The following is a 21,219-nucleotide window of genomic DNA, read 5'->3' as shown; positions in this document are numbered from 1 at the left end:
GAGCCCACAGAGTGGCACAAGGATATAGTGTGAAGGTGGCATCAGTAGAAGAAGGAGCCTGCAGGGTGGCACAATAATATAGTGTGAAGGTGGCATCAGCAGCAGCAGAAGCCTGCAGAGTGGCACAATGATATAGTGTGGAGGTGGCGTAAGCAGCAGCAGCAGGAGCCCACAGAGTGGCACAATGATATATTGTGAAGGTGGCATCAGCAGCAGCTGGAGCCTGCAGAGTGGCACAATGATATAGTGTGAAGCCGGCATCAGTAGCAGCAGCAGCAGGAGCCAACAGAGTGGCACAATGATATAGTGTGGAGGTGGCATCAGTAGCAGCAGCAGAAGACCACAGAGTGGCACAATGATATAGTGTGGAGGTGGCGTTAGCAGCAGCAGCAGGAGCCCACAGAGTGGCACAATGATATATTGTGAAGGTGGCATCAGCAGCAGCTGGAGCCTGCAGAGTGGCACAATGATATAGTGTGGAGCCGGCATCAGTAGCAGCAGCAACAGGAGCCAACAGAGTGGCACAATGATATAGTGTGGAGGTGGCATCAGTAGCAGCAGCAGATGACCACAGAGTGGCACAATGATATAGTGTGGAGGTGGCATCAGCAGCAGCAGGAGCCTACTGGGTGGCACAATGATATAGTGTGGAGGTGGCGGACAATTCCAGTCATTGGTAAAGATGGTAGGAGGCAGATGGAGCAACTGGCAGCAGATGTGTGGCATCAGGCGGGTGGCAGCATCAGAATAGTGGATGAGACAGGTACAGTAGTTAGAACCCAGACTCATTTCTCAACGTTTGGAGGAGGCGTCATGGCTGATCTAATCTGATGCATTAGGCATTGGTGAGTTGAAATCCTGGCCTATCCAGGCCTGATTCATCTTAACAAAGTTCAGTCTCTCCACATTACGGTTGGACAAGGGGGTTCTCCTTGGGGTAATGATGGTCCCTGCTGCACTGAACCCCCACTCTGATGCCAAACTACTGGCCAAGCAGGACAGCTTCTCTACAGCAAACTCCGCAAGTTGCTGCCATGCATCAAGTTTGGCTGCCCAGTAGTCCATGGGATCCTCTACCTACCTAAGGTGGTAAAGTGCTGTCCAAGTAGACCACCACCTGCTGGTACATGGTCTGCTTCATGTCCTGCTGCTGCTGGTTGCGGCTACCCTCCTCAATAAGCAGGTGAAGGAAATCGCTCATTAAGGAATACAGACTTAAGCTGCTGCTGATGGAACTACTACTGCTCCTACCCCCCCAGTTCCCCACAGCAGCCGTGGCGGTAGTACATGAGCAATGACTGCCAGGAATTCCCAGGTCAGACCTGACAGGATGGACAGTGGCGCACATAGGTAGCGGCCAACTGTTTGCTCAGTATTTCTCAATAGTATGCCAGTTGTTCCTCCCTCTCAGCAGCAGGAAAAAGGTCACCCATTTTTGACCGGTAGCAAGGGTCCAAGAGGGTGGAGAGCCAAAAGTCATCCATATGGTGGATGTGGACTATTCGGTTGTCACTAGTTAGGCAAAGCAGCATGCTGCAGGCCATCTGCGCAAGTGACTCTGAGGGACTCCCAGCCTCTATCTCCATAGTGTACTGTCACGGTGCTTGTGGGTCATTGGCCTCGTCTTCTACCTCCTCCAGATGCTCCTGCTCCTCCTCTCCTGTCTCCTGAGTAGAAAAACCACAAATTGCACCAGACTCTGCTTGTGCTCCAATGTCCTCCTCCAGTTCAGTCCCCACAAGAGCCATGTGGCCATGAGATGTAGTCTCCACTCCTATAGTGCCCTGACCAGACAGATTTTGCAGCATGAGTTCCCGGACATGAAGCAGTGGAATGACGTTATTCATCACGCAGTCCTGGCAACTGACAAATAACGTGGCCTCTTCAAAGGGCCTGAAGAAACGGCAGGTGTCACACATGAGCTGCTAGTGGCTGACATCAAAATTACACAGGGGAGTATTCCTGTCTGATTGCATCATCAAAAAATCATTAATGGCTTTTCTCTGTTCATACAGGCGGTTTAACATATGGAGGCTGGAATTCCAATGAGTGGAATATACAGATAACCCACAAATGACACTATAATTTCAGCGAAAATCACTGCATTAACTACGTGGATTTGACACGTAAATTTGGCTGTAAACTATAGCCACAAAAAGTTATGGCAATTTGTGTTATACAGATACCCAACAACTGACACTGTAATTTCAGCGAAAATCACTGTATAAACTTCATGGGTTTCACACGTAAATATGGCTGTAAACTATAGCCCCAAAAAGGGATGGCAATGTGCGTTATACAGATACCCCACAACTGACACTGTAATTTCAGGGAAAATCACTGTATAAACTAAGTGGGTTTCACACGTAAATCTGGCTGTAAACTATAGCCCCAAAAAAGTATGGCAATTTGCATTATACAGATACCCCACAACTGACACTGTATGAATGTGAAACAGATTTCTTCCTATTTGATTTTGTCATTAAACAGAACTGCTATTTGGGGTATACAGATCCCCCTTAAAGAACAACCAGGGATCGGCCCACAAATCACTACTGCAGATGCATGAAAGTCAAACAGATTTCTTCCTATTTGATTTTGTCACTAAATAGAACTGCAATTTGGGGTATACAGATCCCCCATTAAGAACAACCAGGGATTGGTCCACAAATCGCTACTGTAGATGCATCAATGTGAAACAGATTTCTTCCTATTCGATTTTATCACTAAATAGAACTGCTATTTCGGGTATATATATCCTGGGATTGCAACAAAAATCGCTACTACACAGTACAGTAGAAGCAGCTAGACGCTACAGGCAGCACATGCAGTGTAAAATGCCGGGATTGCAAATGGCCGGCAGTTTTATAGGCCTGTGAGACTGTGTGACATCACATAATCCTGCCGGTCGCTGATTGGCTTACAGGTCTGCAGATCTCATCGAGGGTGTTCCTTTCTCCTTCCCAGAGTTCTCTGCCCTATGTAACATGTTGTGCTCGCGCCCATTTAGCTGAAAAAAGAGGGAGGGGGGAACTTTGTTCCCACGAATCAGCATAAACTTCAGCTTTGTGACAAATCAAATTTTTGGTGAAATTCGTTACTAATTTCACTTCATTAGAATCGATTCTTCCATCTCTAGTCAGCACCATGGGGAGTATGTTCAGACTGTGAACAGTCATAGAAGGATACACCACTAAATTGTCTCAGCTTACCTCTAAATGTCAGAAAAATCAATATAATAATGCTTCCAAACAATTTGTGTTACTAGTCTGATGTTCACAACTCCAAAACATGGAGAAGCTCAGGAAAATGCACCAAGCAAAATAGTGCTACCATGATTTGACAAAATTTGGTCTGGAAAAAGACTTTGGGCAGAACTTTGACCCAAACATGAACCACATAATAGAAAATGGAGGTTTTAACACCAAGAATGGCTGTAAAAGGGGGCTAGTAAGTGCTAAAAATGGTGGGAATAACAAGGAAGTTTCCCAGCCTACAATGGGCTATGGAAAGTATTTGAAATAATAAAATAACATAAAAGAATAAACAAATAATAAAAAATTTAATTAGAAATAAATGATGTCACAGTGGTTAAAGGCGCTATGGGTGTTCAGAGCTAGTCATTCTCATAGTGGTAAAAAAAGCAATACATGCTTCAGGTTCTGCAGTCAATCAGACAGCTTCATGCATTTTCCTGGATACCAAATAATGTGTGTTTCAGTTGTGGTGACCGAACCTATGAAATTCAGTACGGATCCAAACTTTGAAGCTTGGGTACTCTTATCACTACCTTTCTGATTATTAATTCAGGTTATAGCCTTGGAAAATCTTCCTCCAAATCACAGCATACAAGCAAACATGCAAGTGTGCTAGCAAAAAGTGGGTAGGAACTCATGGCTATTGCTGTAGTGCACTGAAATATTCAAAATGGTATTTTATGTTTATGGTAGTACAAAAAAAGTTAGAAAGTTACCAGTGAGTTGGGGATGGGGATGAAATGAATCTAACACATTGTTAGGGGTGGATAGTGAATATATGTTTCTCTGCTTTTCTACTTCTGCTGGCCAGCAAAACTTTTGCCCATGTCCAATATTATTTCTACAAACAAACTGTTTTCACAACTCAGCATTACCTGCATCTTACCCGGGGTGTTCTGGGGTAGAATAGTCTGTGCTTGATTAATGCCAAGTGATGCATTGCTGCAGCCAAGCTGTATATGTTTGTGTTCTTTGTGATTTGGTTACTGGTGTATACTGTAAGCCAATAGTTTTTTTTCAAATACAAGTGTAGTGTTATGCATGCATAATTTATGCTCAATGTATCAAATGTGGAAGTTGTTTTGAGTGCTGCAACTCAAAGGCTTATCCCATCTCTTCACGCTTAGCGCTGTACATGTACGGCACAGAGTTACTAAGGGTGTATGAAAAGGGCTGAGGGGGTGAACCCTTGTCATAGAGAGGTGGTGTTTGCTGCGTATTGCAGCAAACACCCACTGCTAATACCCACAATGGGTGCTAGCACCGATTGAGAGTATTATCCCGTTGAATGCCGATGGCAGCATTTAAAAGACGTGTTGCGTGTAAACACCATCATCTTTGTTAAGATCTCAGCTCTCAGAGTATTGAAGTATATGGTAAGAATGATTAGACCATCAAAGGTCTAAAAAAATTAGTAAAAAAAATAAAACATTTTAAAAAAAAACTGACAATTCAAATTACCCCCTTTCCCTAGAACTGATATAAAAGTAAATAAAGAGTAAAAATCACAAACATGTTAGGTATCACAGCATCCCAAAATGCCCGATCTATCAAAATATAAAGCCGCTTATTCCCAGCAGTGAATCCCATAATGGAAAATAGCACACAAATGTCCAAAAATCCACTTTTACACTATTTTATATCACATAAAAAATGTAATATAAAGTTACATTTACATTTTTTATGTGATGTAAAAAGGTGCAAAAGTGCATTCCTTCAATTGGAAGCAATGAAAATAATAGCTAATGTGAGAAATATATATATATATATATATATATATATATATATATATATATATATATATTTGTATACATTGGGCCAGGTGAATCACTTTTCTGCACTTAAGTATAATAGTTGCACCTTAATTCTGCTGCATTGTAGCACCAGAATTATCACAAGCTACAACCATCTGTGATGAGTTCAATTCCTGCCTCTTATTAATCACTTTATTTTAGACGCAATTTAGGCGCTATGTTAGTTCAGGGTACTTACATGTGCTCATCCTGCAAACTCCTCTCTGCTTTTCTGCCACACCCCAGCATGAAAATGACCCTCACAGCAGAGCCCAGGTAGGTGACAAGCTGCACCCAATGATCTCCTCAACAGGGTATTCTCCTGGTAATTTGATTCTCCAGTGCTAATCTTCTGCTGCCCCCCTGCAATTCTGGGCAGTATCCTCCTCAGACATCAGTGATGTCATCCTGCTACAAAGGGAAACTTCTCTGTAGTATATGCAAAATCCTACAAACGTCTCTTCTGTCCTAATCAGAGCTGAGGCTTTTGCAGATTGTTTTGTAAATCAAAGGTCATGAACTGTAAACAGAGGTTGCACATTATGCTCTGCACAAGAGCTCAATGCTTGCTTCTCAGTTTACGCCACCTTAAGACTGGAGTGTTTTTGCGCCCGTTTTTGCGCCTGAATGAAGTTACAAATGATAAATATTATAAGGTGCAGCAAAACTTCTGAATTGGTGGGATAAATGAGGGAAATATGTTTATTTTTGGTGTCTGGTGTTTAGTAGCAAAACTGGCACAAAGTATGAAAAGGTGCAAAAACAACAGAACAAAATAGTGATACATCTGGCCCATAGTTTTAATTTTGAAAATGTATTAAAACACATTAAAACTTATAAAGTGGGTGTCGCCGTGATCGCTCCAAACCAAAGAATAAAGTAGATGTATCATATGGAGTGTACAGTGAAAATCATAAAAACCGAGCTCACAAGAATGTGACACAAATGCGTTTTTTCACCAATTTAACCACATTTGGTATTTTCTTCCAGCTTCCCAGTACACGGCATGGAACAATAAATAACATCACTGAGAAGTAATATTTGGTACGCAGAAAATAAGCCCTCAAGCAGCTCTGTACACGGAAAAGTGAAAAAACAAAAAAAGCTGGGACGCAAAGGAGTTAAGACTCTAGGAATCTGGGAATAGAGTGGCTCTAGTTCAGGGTGTCGAAGCTATAAGATCCATAGGGGATCTGCTTGTTCAAAAGTAGCTGCAACCAGACCCCTTTCAGCATTTTGTTCTTGTATATGTTTTGTTTGCTTTTGCTTTAATAAATATATCTAATAAATATAATATTCTTTTGACCAGAAGCTTTTTCTAATGAGTGATGCCCTTTTTTAATGGCTAAAAGAACCCACATTTCAACACACATGCATATATATTGTATGCCATGGTAGCCGTGGGGTAATACCATCAATTTGACATTTTCTTCACTTACTTCATCATGCATCCCCAGAATTCTGCAGTAGTTTTAATGTTTTTTTTTGCATTCTATATATATTGTTAGGATTTCACATTTTTTGCATATGTATAATAAAATATAATTTGCAATAAACCCAAATGTTAGCTTCATCGGAGCCATGGGCCTCCCAAAAAACGCCAGTGAATACACAGCAGCTGTAATTTTAATGTTGCTAACGACTTTGCCAGCAGCATTTATACAGTTACCTGTTGGGGTACGGGTTTGGTACAGGTTTTTAAAATTCTGCCAAACCCAAATTTAAATGGGTCCGATTATCAATAGTAGAAACCCTCCAATGTTCAACACCTGCAACAAACTTTAAAAATTTCATCATGATGACCATGGAAAAGACAACATTTGCTTGAAGTAAAGTAAAGATAAAGAAAGTCACCTCCAAGAAAGTTTATTAAGGAGAATTAAAAAGATCCTGTCATGCAAATTAACTCACCCAAAATAAAGACTTCTTTAAAAACTATGATTAAAAAGCATTGCCCTCATCCCTCATAGTTCAATTACATGGCTGCAATATTATAATGCTATAAAAAATAGTTTGGAAACTTATATGCAGCTCACCTGATGTGAGTCATTCACACTAATTAAGCCATACATATTAAATTGTACTTGCATTGCCCTGTCTCCTTGTTCCTGATTGACAGTCTATGATATTTTGCTCTATGGAGAGCATGCCTTCATGGAAGATGGGAAGAAGTAGAAGTACAATAAGGCATGCTGTGATTTCATGTGATCAGATATATGCATGTATACAGTTTGCTAATGATAGGAGGCTAAAGGATCTGTAATAATGTCACTCTAGTCCCATGACATGCTGAAAAGAGGCATGTGACATGAGAAATAGGAGGAGGAGATGGGAGGGAATGTCCAAGCAGGACAAGCCTTCTCTGATGCAAGGAAATATAATTTAAAGTTGATTTACATATAAAGTTGATTTATATTGACACCATAAAAGAATGGTGTCAATAGGTTAGTTAATAGGACTCTATAGGAACCTGTCACTAGCTGTATGTGTGAAGAAGTCAACACAGGTTCCCTTTAAAGTTGCATTTTTCCAAATCTATCTGCATTGAGTCCTAATTAAACTAGTAATTATTCCTAAAAAATACATTTGCACAGCAGCAGTGAATATCTCTACAAAACAGCTGAAACATATGTGGCTATGGTGCAAGTAATAGAAACATAATTGCATAGCAAGGGTGAACCTATAAAGACAAGCCACAATTACCAAAACAATATGGATACAAAGTGACAGGTATAGAGACAGCAATAATTTAAAGAGGAAGCTGTGCATGGAGCTGCTAATAATATAGCACATTCATGGGTTTCTTCAAAAGACCTGACAGAAAACTGTAATATAATAGCTAATGGAACCATGGTAAACATACAATATGAGCATAATGGAATTTAATACTTTTACACTATTAAAATATGTCTAGTTGTGATTTAAGATGTATACCGACATGCGTCGCTTGTGATTCTAAACGATGATGATATTGTTTTTTCCTCATGTTGTACTTCATTTTAGTGGTAAAATTTGGCTGATAAGTTTGTGTTTATTTACAACAAAAAGAAAAGATTTTGATGAATTTTCTGAAAAATTTGCCAATTTCGAAACCATTGGCTGATTTCAGGCTTTCAGGCTGATAGATTTACCACATAAATAACTTGCTGAATAACATTACTCATATGTCTACTATACATTTTCATAATTTTTGAAATGTCTGGATACTTTATTTAGATGTAACGCGACTTACAAATCGAATATCGATTTTCCGTATTTTCAGAATTGACTATTTTGGGGGTAAATACTGTTTTGAATGAAATTTTACATATTTAACAACAAAACCCCTATATAATCCAACCATTTTCAAATCTGCACCCCTCAAACTATCAGAAACAGATTTTAGGAAGATCGTTAACCACTTGATATCTTCATAGTAATTAAATCAAAATGGAGGTGAAATTTAGAATGGGCAAATTTTGTCAATTATACGTTCATTAAGCCCTAAAATGTACACATTTCCTAAAGATAAAAAGAGAGAACCCATCTTAAAATTTGTTATGCAATTTCTCCCCAGTACAGAGACCCCTGACATGAGGTCGTTACTTATGGGCGCACAGCGAGATGCAGAAAGGAAGGAGCTGCCAGGATTTTAGTTTTCTCATTATCTCCTTTTGTATGCTGTAAAATTTCAGCTTTTTTTCGTTATTGGGGCCATGTGACAGCATTTTTTTTGCAGGTTGAGGTGATTTTTCCAGTGTTTCCATTTTGGGGTTGGTGTCCCCTATTGTTGAAAATGTATGAACTTTTTTTTGAGGGCAGAAGTAGAAAAGCATCAATTCTGTACTGATTTTTTACTTTTTTTGGGGGTTCACCCTATATCCTAATAATCATGTAATCTTTCATCTTTAATCTTTCTATGGGTCAAAGAGATTACAGGGATACCATACATGAATATTTTTTCTTTTGCTTTACTAAATTTACCAAATAAAACTCTAATCTGGGGAAAAACCTATCATTTTTGCATTGCCATCTTCTAAGGGGTATAACATTTTTACTTTTTTGGCTATGGAGCTAATTGATGGCTTGTTTTTTTTGCATGACATGTTGTACTTTGCAACAATATCATTCTAGGGTACATATTTTTTTGATGACTTTCTATTGCATTTTTTGGGGGATTAAATAGGTAAAAATCATAATTTTGGGCGGGATTGTAACAGGTTTTTTTATGCAGGTTCAATAATTATTTACTTTTATTCTACAGATTCTTACGGACATGGGGATACTATATATATTGGGCTTGTGTTATTATTTAGACTTTTTTGCGCATTATATATCTTTTTATATGTTATGGGGCTTATGGTCATTTTTATTGATTTATTTTATATTGAATAACAATTTTTTAACACTTTTCTATTACTTCCAGCATGGGACATGAACAAGCACTTGCATAGGCTGACATTGTGCCTTTAAGATGATGTCATAGATGCCATCTTACAGGAACTACTGGCAAGCAATGCTGGGGTCCTGATCGGACCTCAGGGCTGCCAGAGGAAGGGGAGGATCGTGGGGGAAGGCAGTTTAAATGTCTGCAACATTTAATGGGTTAAACACTGGCGATCGGAGCCCACTCTGAATGTGGGTGTTACAATGGGGTGTCGGCTATTAGTTACAGCAAGCACCCCATGTATCCCAATGCTGCTTCGGCTCAGATCTCAATTTGAACCGGCATCAACTCAGCCTCCGATATAGCGAATGCTAAGCATTAAGGGGTTAATAAAAGAAAAATCCAGAAAAAAACTGTGAACAACATACAAACAATGATCAATCTTTTAGACATCTATCTATCTATCTGACTGTTTTTATTTAACATTATTCTCAAGGACTTTTAGTATTTCCAACATTGTGCATGCAGCCTGATATCTACCTTGAGATCTATGAATGGACCTCAGGGGTCTTTCATATTGGCATTGGTGCTATGTGTGTTTTGTCTCCGTTTTGTCTCCCTTTTCACTTCTGTTTTGTCCCTGTGTCAAAAAAAGGTTTAACCCCTTAACGACTTGGCCTTTTTTAGTTTTTTCACTTCCATTTTTCACACCCCACCTTCAAAAATCTATAACTTTTTTATTTTTCCACATAAAGAGCTCTGTGATGGCTTATTTTCTGCGTAACAAATTGCACTTCGTAGTGACGGTATTTAATATTCCATGGCGCGTACTGGGAAGCGGGAAAAAAATTCCAAATGCAGTGAAAATGGTGAAAAAACACATTTGCGATGTTTTCTTGTGGGCTTGGATTTTACAGCTTTCACTGTGTGCCCCAAATGACAGGTCTAATTTATTCTTTGGGTTGCTACGATCACAGGGATACCACATTTGTACAGGTTTTATAATGTTTTCATACATTTAAAAAAATTAAAACCTCCTGTACAAATTTTTTTTTTTTGATTTTGCCATCTTCTGAAGCTAATAACTTTTTCATACTTTGGTGTACGGAGCTGTGGGTGGTGTAAATTTTTGCGACTTTTGATGGCGTTTTCATTGCTATCATTGTTAGGACTGTGCTACCTTTTGATCATTAATTTTTTTATATTTTCCAAAATGGCAAAAAAATTTCATTTTTGACTTTGGACGCTATTTTCCGTTACAGGGTTAAACGCAGTGATAAACCATTATTATATTTTGATAGATCGGACATTTTCAGACGCGGTGATACCTAATGTGTTTATGATTTTTACTGTTTATTAATATTAATATCAGTTCTAGGGAAAGGGGGGTGATTTGAATTTTTAGTTTTTTTTAATATAATTTTTTTTTTTTTAACTTTTTTTTACTTTTACTTTAACTATTTTTCAGACTCCCTAGGGTACTTTAACCCTAGGTTGTCTGATCGATCCTACCATATACTGCCATACTGCAATATGGCAGTATATGGGGATTTTACTCCTCATTCATTACAATGTGCTGATAGCACATTGTAATGAATGGGTTAAAACGAGACAGCTTCGGGCCTTCGTGAGACCCGATGCTGTCATGGCAACGGATCACCGCTCCCCGTGACGTCATCGGGGAGCGAAGGTCCGCGCCAAGATGGCGGCCATGCGGCGCCATCTTTTTTAAGCCTCCGGCAGCATTGCCGTCGGCGATCGCGGTGAAAGCTCCCGCGATCGGTGCTAGCAATATGCAGCAAAGACTTACCGGCTTACCGGCCCGCGAGCCCTCTCCATGCACCGGGACCCGGCACGCGCCGTACGGCGCGCGTCGGGAAGGGGTTAACATTGCTATGAAAACATCCCACCTGTTTTTTTTAGCCTCATCAGTGAAAAAAAGAAGTTTCATCAGTTTTCTTTGCTGACCAATAGACTTCTATTCCATTCTGTGATCCGCTTGTTGCATAATTTTTCCATGGACCACAAATTGGTGAAAATACAAGCCAATGTGAAAACACCGATAGAAATCAGTGGCTTTGTGAGGCATCCATGGAAATCACTGAAAAACAGACGTGCAAAGCAACGCCAATGTGAAAGAGCCCTAGCTATGTAACATCTAACATTTGATCTTTGTCCTGAACTATTTATGGACCGTTCTATCTAATTTCTATTTACTGCTCTCTGTGTTGATCAAACTGCAATGATTATATTCTACTCATCAGCTTTATCTATTTATTTGCATCACACATTTTGTATATTGCTTCAGTATTAGTTTCTGTTTTTTAACCTTTTTTCCAATATCATAAATCAAATTTATAATGGAATTTCACCAGATTTATCTTATCATAAACCATGATGAATCAAGTACTAAAAATGCAAATTGATTTTTATTTTTTAATTAAATCACATATGGCAACTGACATTTTCTGAGATCACACATTATAATTGGAGAATTGTTTAATTTCATCATTTATGTGATTTTTTTTCTCAAGCATTTGTATTGATTAATTACAAAATCCTTCTCTTTCAACCTTTTTTCCTATAACTTTTTAAAGTACCATTAGGAGTTGCAAATGCAATATGCACATGTTTTGCTTTTCTTAACTGATGGATTAACATAAAGGAAATTAATTGATGGTGTTTGAATTGGAAATATTTTTTTGTCATGTAAAAGTATATGATTTGTCAGTTACAATTGTTATAGTTTTTTTCCCTTTAATTCAAACTTATATGGTACCTAACTTTTAATATAATGTTGGTTATAGGAGATCTTATTATTTTAGGTAACTTTTATGGGGTGTGAGTTAATACTGGGGCAATATCGAAGCTTGAGGGTGCGGTCACACGTCACGTTTACTTAATGCATTTGAAAATGCATTGAAATAGCTGAAGAGCGATTTGCCTAATTAAACAACTGTTAACACTTGCATTTACAAAACGCAACTGTTAATGCATTGTTAACACATGTGTTAACATTGCGGTTAACACATGTGTTTATTAACATTTGCATTTTGTAAACGCAAGTGTTAACAGCTGTATAATTAGGCAAATCACTCTTCAGCTATTCCAATGCGTTTTTAAACACATGCAGTAAACACGACGTGTGACCACACCCTGAGGACTTTACATGTTCTTGCATCACTTAAATACGTTCTTGATAAGTTCTTGATTTGTAACCCCTTAGGCATCATGTACATAGCCATTTAATTTGGCTTTGTGCTGGCCGTTTTTTTTTTTCAAATTTTGTTTTATTGGATTTTAACATTTTTGAAAATAACAACAAAAGGTATAACTGATATTTACAATATACATGCAGAAATTATAGACAACTACATTTGAAGGTGTGGACTAAAACAGTACAAATAAGATAGATATAGATATAAATCACAAAACAAGGACTTGTAAAAACAGTACCTTTAGGAAAAATCAGGGTGGTGTTCTCCCATTTTTTATACTGCTAACTCATGGTCTCATCAGTCTCTACTGGGCTTGGTCATGGCATATTAGAGAACATGTCCTATTCCCGCCCATCTTTGCAGTGTTGGCAGTCATTTTCTATTGCCAAGGGTGGAGTTAGCGGCGTTTACCCCTGAGGTCCGACAGGCCACAACCAGGGGAGCATGTTCCCCTGCTTGTGGCCCATAAAGTATACACATTAATGTACATGAGGCCGTGAAGGACATCTACCACCAGGATAAATGATTGTAAACCAAGCACACTTTAATACTGGTGTGCTCTCCCACGGGTAGGATATGTTATTTTTAAAACTATGCAAATCAGTGTGAGGGGCTCTGGGTCCCATAGGTATTAATTTGCATGATTTTAAAGGCAAGAAGAGCAGATCCTGCCAGAGGAGGCACACACCAGTTTGTCAGTGTGCTTGGTTTACAATCCTTGATTCTTTAAGGACACAGCAAGTTTTTTATCTGTAGGACAAAGCCCAATTTTTCATGTGATATGTGATAATTTAAAAATGCTTAAGTGATTTTCAGATAGTTTTTTTGTGACAAGTTGTACTGCAGATTAGTGGTACATTTTGGTTGATATGTTTTGCATTCACTTATGAAAATATGTATAAGACTAGTGATTTACAGATTTTAAAATGTTATGCTCATCAAACATTTAGTCTAAACAACCAAATTAGTTACAATTCAACGTTTACTGCATATCTGCTTTATATTGGCATGGTTTTTTAAAATATTTTATTTCATTTTTATACAGGTTTTAAAATTTAAATTTATTAACCCCTTAAAGCTCCGCGCTGTAGCTCTACGGCGCAGAGGTATAGGGAATGTATGAAGAGGGCTCACGGGTTGCGTCCTCTTCATACAGAGGTGGGGGTTGTTGCATATTGCAGCAAACCCCACCGCTAATAACCGCGGTCGGTGCTTGACCGATCACGGCTATTAACCCTTTCATTGCCGCCTGCCAAGCCGCCGGCATCAGGGGGCGGCGATCGGTTGCCATGGTAACCTCGGGTCTTCGTTTGACCCAAGGCTATCTGGCTTCTGCAGATTCGTTACAATGAGCCAGTGGCTCATTGTAATGAATGAGCTGCAAAAATGCCATATATTGCAATACAGAAGCATTGCAATATATGGTAGGAACGATCTGACCATCTAGGGTTAATGTACCCTAGATGGTCTAAGAAATAGTGGAAAAAAAAAGGAAAAAAAAAAGTTTAAAAAATAAAAAAAAATTATAAAATATTAAAAATTCAAATCACCCCCCTTTCGCTAGAACTGATATAAAACATAATAAACAGTAAAAATCACAGACACATTAGGTATCGCCGCATCCCAAAATTCCCGATCTATCAAATATGAAAACGGTTACGGCCGGTGGTGACCTCCGAGACGGGAAATGGCGCCCAAATGTCCGAAATGCGACTTTTACACCTTTTTACATCACATAAAAAATGGAATAAAAAATGATTAAAATGTCGCACAGACCTCAAAATGGTAGCAATGCAAACTTCGGTTCATTTCACAAAAAATGACACCACACACAGCTGCGTGAGCCAAATTATGAAAAAGTTATTAGCTTCAGAATATGACAATTTTTCTTTTTTGTACACATTCGTTTAATTTTTGAAAATGTATTAAAACACAATAAAACCTATATAAATTTGGTATCACCGCGATCGCACCGAACCAAAGAATAAAGTAGGCATGTTATTTGGAGCGAAGAGTGAAAGTTGTAAAAACTGAGCCCACAAGAACATGCTTTTTTTTTTTTAATTTTTCCACATTTAGAAATTTTTTTCAGCTCCGCAGTACACGGCATGTTAAAATAAATAACATTACGGGAAAGTAAAATTTGTTACGCACAAAATAAGCCCTTACTCAGGTCTGTACACGTAAAAATGAAAAAGTTATGGATTTTTGAAGGGGGAGGAGCGAGAAATGAGCGAATAAACTCTGCGTCCTTAAGGGGTTAAAACTGTACCCATCAAACCTCTCTGCTTTTGGTAAGTTTGTAAATCCTTTTAAGGGAATCTACCATCAATATCAAGCATGATGTAGCAGGGGCACTCACTCAGAGATCCAGGATGTAGGTAGTTGTCTTTAATTTGTTATGCATGGCCAACTTCTTTCTAAAATCTATTTCTAAAATTATGCAAATGAGTCTGAGAGTTCTCCAGAGCCCCTCCATGCTGCAGATTCATCGACTTTTACAGTGAGCAAGGAACACTTCCCCCTCCAGTGTGTTCTGAAACGTTCTTTGTGATGATGACATGTCTTTGCAAGCTTTATTGGCAACATTCACACCTGTGGATGTACTTGATGGCACACCTAAAACACACAGCATCTTCTTGTAACATTATGAGAAATTCTACATAGAGCAGCTGAAATATCAGGAAGAATATTGTAGACTTGCACAAGTCTGGTTCATCCTTGTGTGCAATTTACAGATAAATTGAAGATTACTGATGGTGGCTCATTCATATGTACAAACAATTAAACACATGTACAAACAAGATGCAGATTTTCAGCCATCATACAGTTCAGGAAGAGGACTGTGCTCCAGAGATGTACATGTTTTTGTCTGAAATGTCCATATGAACCCAAGAAAAAACAAAAGGCTTTGTGAAGATGCTGGCTGAAGCTAATAGGAGTGTGTCATTATCCACAGTGAAAGAAAATCTGTATGAAAATGGAAAAAAAAGGCCACTGTGCTGGGAAGAATCTAATAATCCAAAAGATACTTAAAAAAATCAAGTTTGTTTGGAAATGCAAACAGGAACAAAGCCCTACATTTTTGGAAACACATCCTGTGGTCTGACAAAACTGAAATTGGACTCTTTGGCCATTCTGGCCATTGTTATATTTGGAGGAACATGGGAGAAGCTTGCAAGCCTGAGAACATCATCCCAAAAGTGTAACCTGAGGCTGACAGCATCATGTTGTGGTGCACTTCACAAAATAGATGGCATCATGAGGAAAGAACATTATAAGGTAAAACTGAAGCAACAAAGTCAATATTTTGGAGTGACCATCTCAAAATCCTGATTTCAATCCTAATGAAAATGTTTGGGTAAAGCTGAAAAGCCAGTTGTGAGCAAGCTTGTTTACACACATGGCTCAGTTACATCAATTTTGTCAGAAGGTAAGAGTCCAAATTTCTACCACATATTGTGAGAATTGTTTAGAAGGATATCTAAAATGTTTAAGGGCAATGGTGTCAATTACTAAAACGCTAAAGTTTTATTTTGATTTCATGTCAAATAGTGAAAAAAACTGTTTTTATATAGTTTATGTAAACATCTGGATGCAACTGCATTAAAGCTGTGAGTTTTCACATGATCTAATTTTGCTTCTGTATGTCCAGACTGGTCCTGTCACTGCACTGTTTAAGATTTCAGGTAGATGATAAAATATTGTCCAGGAGCTAAATATGACCTTTGTAGTTGCCATACATATAGAAAGGAGATATTGAAATGCAGAAATGAAATATGGATTATGTATATCATTTAATTTGTCTCCACATTATACAATATTAGAAAGAATTTGAATAATACACAATGGGCCATATTTATCAAAAACTGTGCAAACAACATTATGTGCAGTTTGCCTGTGTAGTATACAGTGGGTGCTAGATTCATGAATTGTGGTGCACAGTATTCATTAATCTGGTGCCCCCTGCTCTGCTCTGGAAGTGTGCACCATTTTCTATTCTTTTTTGGCGCACTTTGTTCATGTTGTAGAATTGCAGCGCAGACAGAATTGTGGCGCCTTATTCGACTAATCAGTAACTCGTCCCATTAGGTGCACATTTTTTATTTTTTTTGTCAGACAGAAAACTGGTGCAAACACGTTAATAAATGGGGGACAATGATTGGATTACAGCATATTCATCAATATGCTACAGTTATTAAAATCCCTCAGAACTTTTATGATCATTATCATATCTTTTTACCAAAAACCATTGAAAGACTGTTAAAAGTGCTGAGCTATTAATATGTTAAAGTGTTGTTTTAGCACATTACAGCAAATAATTGAAATAGTTTGTGTAATGAAAAGTTATTAAATTATCTTAATACACTTTCTTTATAAATTCCTCACAGTTTTCTAGAAAGCGTCTATGTTTACTTCCTGTAGATAAACTCTGGTCCATGGTTATGTGATCTCACACAGGTGTATAGCTCTTTATAATCACACAGCTATGATTAAACTGTGTGTTACAACGAGTCATGCACCTGTGTGAGATCACATGACCATGGACTGGTGTTTATCTAAAGAAAGTAAACGACAAAGCTTCCTGTTGCAAGACAGCAAGCAGAGGTTTTGGAAAACAAGAAGAATTGATACAGAAACTATTCTGGAAAATGTTTATTACTTTTCATTACACAAACAATATCAATTAATTGCTGGAATGTGGACAACCCCTTTTTCAGGGTCAGTGGTAGTGGACCCACTGAACCACCTTGAGCAATGACGTAAAATGACACCTAGGAGCATAGTGGCACCTGGTATTCACCAGAGCCCAGCGCAAAGCCGCTTAGATTTGCTGCAAAGGGACACAAAAGGCGGGACTTTGCCCGAGGTGGTGGCCAAGGCGAGGTACAGAATCAACAAGCAGAATTGGAGTCGTGGTCAGGCAGGAGGTCAGGACAGGCGGAACGGGATCAGAGTCAGGGATGTGGTACAAGGTCAAAGCAGGCGGCAGAGAATTGAGATCAGAAACGTAAGCAGAGGTCACAACAGATAATGACAAGAGCCACAATAAACACTTTCTGTAGGGCTTTGAGGCACAAAGATCTGGCAGGGGTTATAGGAAGAGACCGGCTATTTAACAGGTCGGGGGCAGGCCAGCACCAATTAACAGCACGCTGACCCTTTAAATCTCACAAAGCTAGCACGCCATAGGAGGTGGGGATGTGTGCACTGGCCCGCAGAAGACGCCGCTGGAGCATGGAAAGGTAAGCCTTGTAGGGTGCCGCTACACAGGACGTGGGTCGCAAGAGCACCCGTGACAACCTTTAAGTTAACTTTTGATACATCTGTACATAACTTTGTGAGATTCTGACTAGCTGGCTTAGGTTTACAAGAGCTCTTAGAGAATCCCTTTGGTTTACAATTAGTTTTAGGATGATGAAATTGCTTTCTTCCAATGTCTTCCATAGCCGTTAGCCACTCAAGATGCAATGCTCCTATCCGTGGCCTGAACTGTTAAATGGGGCAATGAATATTTGGTTCTGTTTGTGGTTAGATTTTTAATGGATAAAAACACACACCTCTTTCCCTGATCTCAAAAATGCTTTGTACTGGACTTTCAAAGTAAGACTTAAAATTATTACAGATTAACAATCTTCAGTATATTTATAAATTAAATTTACCTTTTTTGTTTGCTCAATTTAGAGAAATTATTATATAGTTTATAAAGGGTTAAATACAAATTTCCCAAATATTACTTGCTACATAAAAAAAATCATATTTTCATTACTTCTAATATAAGTGCATATTCCTCTTCTACACCTCCCCCCTTAATTCTTCTTTCCCTCTTTGTTGTAATTTGTGCTCTTGAGTAAATTCTTGAGAGGAATAAATTATCAGGCCCCATTAAAAAAGAACCTACAACCCAGCATTTCAAATTATTCTGTATATTAAGTATGTGCCTTCTCAGCATAACAAATAAAAGCCCAGTCATGATGCGGGGTCCATGAATTTCCAATGTGCAGCATAAACAATACACACTAGGCAGCATTATTATTCTGCTCTGTGTATTGGGACATGCAAGAACTGTAATAGAATGGAAGAATAGTAGGTAACTTTATTCTAATCAGGGCATCAGCAGGTAACGTCTAGCAGGAAAAATGGTTATGCAGCAGTGTATTAGCATATTCAATAGCTCGACATATGTGGAGCAGGACCTCTTTCCAACAGGGTAAGATGAAGATTAAAAAATGTCTACAGATGTTCATAATTCATATTTATAAATGTGTGTCCTCTCAAGGTTGCCTTTAAGGAACCCTTTTTTGTGTATTCTATACCATGGGAGTAGCTTGTAACTAATACATTATTAGCCTTTTCCCCTCGCACACACATGCAAGAATTAGCTGAGCAGCCTTCATATACCGTGGGTGCAATTAGAAATTAAATGGCATGTCTTACCTATAGTTCTGAAAACATTTAGAAAAGCTTTTAGAGGTGGAATACTCAGGACTCTTATGAGCTTGTTTCCATGCCAACGCCAGCTTTTTCTTTAGAGGCAGAGTAAATAAGTACTTTTTCACATAATCCTTACAATTGTCTTGACAATAATAATAAGAAGGCAAAAATACGACTTGTGTTACAGGACATTGCAATGCAGTCAAATGTGATCTTTGTTCTAAGATCTGGAAAACAGATTGGAAATATTGGCGACATTAACTAATGATGGAGATGAGATTTTCAATGAGCACTTAGCGTGATAGGCTGAAATGTCAGAAATTACCTTGACATTCTCATCTTGATGCCATTTCTATGCCATCCTCTTGACACTGGGTAATATCGGGAGTTTTTTTGTAAAAGGAAGGCAAGATTTTGAAGGATTGTATTAATGGGAGTTGAGATATTTGCATATATATTAGCAAGTGGTACATCAGGAAGCCTTGTTTTATACCATCTTGAGTGAAAGAGATTTTTTTTGTTAAAAGTTCAACGAGTCTATTGTTGTTGAGTTACATTCTCTAAAGGAATGTTATTACAATCTGAATATTGTTATGAGACCACCTTTGGCCATCACACGTAGTGAAGTCTTCTGAATAGTCATGCAAATTTGTGCCCAGACTATTATAAGTGTTCTGCACTCTGACGATCACTTGCTGCCTGCATATTCATATATCCAAATCAGACATTCAAAGGAGCATTATTTTCAATAATACATTTAATTACTAGATTTCAGAGGTTGAATTATACATTTTCTCTTTTTTGGCATTGAGAGAATCCAGTGTTGACCAAGGCAGACGTAAAGAGTTCACAGGTAAGACAGCTGTCAATGTTGTCATAGTGACAGGGGCATTGTAAGTACAATGGGGGGGGGGATTGGTGCAGTTGCCTAGAGTGCCAGTGTCATTGAGGGCAGGAGGAAGTAAGAGTGTGCTAAAAAAAGAACTACTTCCAGTTTATGCAGCTTACTTATCTCACTGCTGGCTGCCACACAGAATGCTGGAATAAATGTATTGATTTGCACGCATCAAAATGTGCACGCATGTCTCTTTATGTGTCACAGGTGCTCCCGCGATCCCTGTCTCGGATTGCGGGACCACCCGTGGTCCTCTGTGTGCCCCCGCTGATTGGTGCGCTGGCTGAAAAACTCCACCTTAAAATCTGGCACCTCCCTTCCTGCATTGCCGGATCTCACAGCCTGAGAAAAAGCTTTCTAGCAAGTATTCCTGCATTCCTGTGAATTCCTGAGTTCCTGTGTATTCCTGCGTTCCTATGTGTTCCTTCTCCTGAGTCCTATGTTGCCGTGTTACCAGTGTTCCTCCGTGTTGCTGTGTTCCTGTGTCCCGTCTGCCTGTGTTCCCATTCCCATCTGCCTGGACCTCCTGTTGTGACCCCAGATTGGACTTGACCCTGCATCTCTGCCTTGACCCTCTGCCTGTACCCAACTGTCTTCCGTTAAGGCACCTCGACCTTGGCTGCCACCGGGCTCTGGTGAAGACCAGGTGCCACTTCGACTCTGGTCCCAGGTGTCGGCTAGTACCACCTCCCGTGGTGGTCCATTGGATTCACACATCCCGGATCCTAACATTATGTATGTGCCTATATATGTGGTTACATGTATATATGTGTATTTGTATACAATAATCGGTGTGAGTGATAATATACATGTGTGTATTTTGTGTATGTTTGATTCCATAATTAGTTTTTTAGAAGTTGTGTGAAGGTTTCAGTTTACAGGGACATTATTTTTAAAAACTGGTGTTATTTGTGTGTGTAACCCATATTTTTAGTGCTTTCCGTCTTGTGCTTTCCGTTATTTACAAAAATACAAAATTAGCATTGCAGCTCATGTGTTTTTTTCTACTATAAATAACAGAACCATGACAGAATGAGTACCATACAATTAACCCAATGGATAACGGTAAGTGAATGAAGACCTTCTGTACATATAACTCTATAAGGAAAGAAGTCTGAAATTGCAAAAGCAATTTTCTTCTATAATAGAAGAGTTAGTGGAGTCAGAAAACAGTGGAAATTATTAGCATTTGGCCTTACATGGCATATTCTTATAATTTGATATTACTCTATGACTTGTAAGATTCTGACATCTG

The 21,219-nt window shown here is 38.8% G+C and overlaps 1 long non-coding RNA gene across 1 annotated transcript in view; it reads right to left on the bottom strand.

Moving 5' to 3' along the window:
* The window catches only part of LOC140068920 (uncharacterized), a 35,882-nt gene extending 16,729 nt beyond the window's left edge, over positions 1–19,153 (bottom strand). Inside the window, exon 1 of the long non-coding RNA XR_011848629.1 lies at positions 19,073–19,153. This is a non-coding gene — a long non-coding RNA (uncharacterized lncRNA). The remainder of the gene's footprint in view (positions 1–19,072) is intronic.
* Between the last annotated feature and the right edge of the window lie 2,066 nt (positions 19,154–21,219).

Source organism: Engystomops pustulosus, chromosome 7, assembly GCF_040894005.1.
Source record: "Engystomops pustulosus chromosome 7, aEngPut4.maternal, whole genome shotgun sequence".
Classification (NCBI taxonomy): Eukaryota; Metazoa; Chordata; class Amphibia; order Anura; family Leptodactylidae; genus Engystomops; species Engystomops pustulosus.
This window is presented reverse-complemented; position numbering and strand designations above follow the sequence as displayed.